We start from the raw sequence: 2,044 nt of genomic DNA, 5'->3' as shown, positions 1-2,044 counted from the left end.
GCTAATTTTAAAATTTTACCCTCCTAGAAAGGAAATATTCAAGGATCGGTATGACTATCTATGTAATGTTCAGCAATTCTTCTCCACTAGGTATAGACAAAAGTACTATTCAAAAAAAAAGGTATAGACAAAATTATGCTTTCCCTTTTTCTCCTTTAAATATGAACCTTGCTCATGAAAACCTTGAAATACCCTAGAGGGGGGGGGGAGGTGAATAGGGTTATGAGACAATAAATGTGCAATTAAAATATGACAATGCAATACACCACAAAATTTAAATGCTAAAACAATATAAAGAAGATGAGTTAGGGAATAGTTAGCCAATTGTGACACGCGATATGTTCACGAGGTTCGGTCCTCCGACCTACGTCCCCGCTCCCCATTCTCGAGGAGAATTTTACTATCACAACCCAGTTTGGAAGCCGAAACTTCTTCACAACAATCTCTTCTTGAGATCTCACAAACGCACAGTAGATTTCCACGAGATCAAGCTCTTCACACGTTACAAATGAAAGAAAAGAAGCTCTCTTACAACAACACTATGGCAAGATGAAGAAATTGCAATTGAAGCTTGGGATTTGCAAGTGTGAAAACAAATTAAGAGAATTGAAAGTTGAAGCTCTTTTAAACACTAAAACACAAACTCAATACATTCTCAAGGATTTCTTCACGACTGAAATGAATGGGGTAGCTGGGTATTTATAAGCATTCAAGAGATCGGCCCTAACCCCAAAGAAAAAGACAAAAACATTCAAAACTCAAAAAATCTAGAAATAGGACAAAACTAGCCGTTAGAAGCTTATCAGTCGACTGATGGGGTTCGTCAGTCGACTGATGAGCTGACCGTTGTAAGCGGTTTGCAGCTCGTCGGTCGACTGAAGAGCTTATCAGTCGACTGAAGGATTCATCAGTCGACTGATAGATCGTCAGTCACAAAAGCAAAAACTTTTGATGATTCTAGCCAGTTTTTTCAGTTGACTGATCCTTTTGTATCAGTCGATTGATAATAGATTTTCAGCCTGTTTTGATTTTTGAAAAAGAATTTTTAGGGCATTTAAAAAATAGTAAATAAATTCTAAAAAATGTGAAACTTTGGAAAAAGTTTTCAAGTATAATAACAAACTTGTTTGAATTTTTTTTGCAAAAAGAACCTCGTATTTGTGAAAACTCAACGTTTAGCAAAAATGTCAAAATACGAGTTTTGAAAATGTGTGACTGTGTTATCCTAAGAACTTCAAATGTAATCTATCATACCACTTTCCTACATTAAGCACTAGAGAGAAATAAAAATATAAATATCCCTCACATATAAGTACATAGCTTGAGTCTTGATATTTGCTTCTATATTGATGAAGCTTCTCTTGTATGTTGTGCTCTTTGAAAGCTTTGCTTCATCACTTTGCCTCCACCTCCTTGGATATCATCGTTGTAGCTTGTTGTTCCATCAAATCCTCCAATAATGATGCTAACAAGCTTGATAAATTGTAATCTACACAATATAGCTCAACAAGCAATTAGCACCAATAATGATGTTTGTAAATTATCATCAAAACAAAAAGGCCAACAATCTTCCACTTTTCATGATGACAAACAACCATTATTCAAGAGCAAATAAAAGTGAATATTTAGCTTATAGATAGTTGCTCCCCCTATCTATAAGGCTCTCTCCCCCTAACTATGTGCACAAAAGAGATGTTTCTCCCCCTTTGGCACCATTAAAAAATGGGGTAGATAAAACAAGATGCATGCAAAAACCCACAAGATACCCGCCAAGTGTTGGCCTACACGTGTCACATTCCTCAAGTGTTTGGATTTATAACCTCTCCCTATGCATTACTACCAACCCACTCCTCTTAGAATAGACCCAATCTCTCCCAACTACTCACACAAAGTATCCTAGTGTGTTTAAACATGTTATGACAATGAATATAAATCAAATATTAAGATATAAAAGTGATAGATCAAAAACCAATATCAAACAAAGTCATTAAAACAACCAATCAAAGAATGCACATGCCCAACTCATTTCTTATGCGACAAAAAT

This window comes from Asparagus officinalis, chromosome 4, assembly GCF_001876935.1.
Source record: "Asparagus officinalis chromosome 4, Aspof.V1, whole genome shotgun sequence".
Lineage (NCBI taxonomy): Eukaryota > Viridiplantae > Streptophyta > Magnoliopsida > Asparagales > Asparagaceae > Asparagus > Asparagus officinalis.
Note: the sequence above shows the minus strand (reverse complement) of the source record.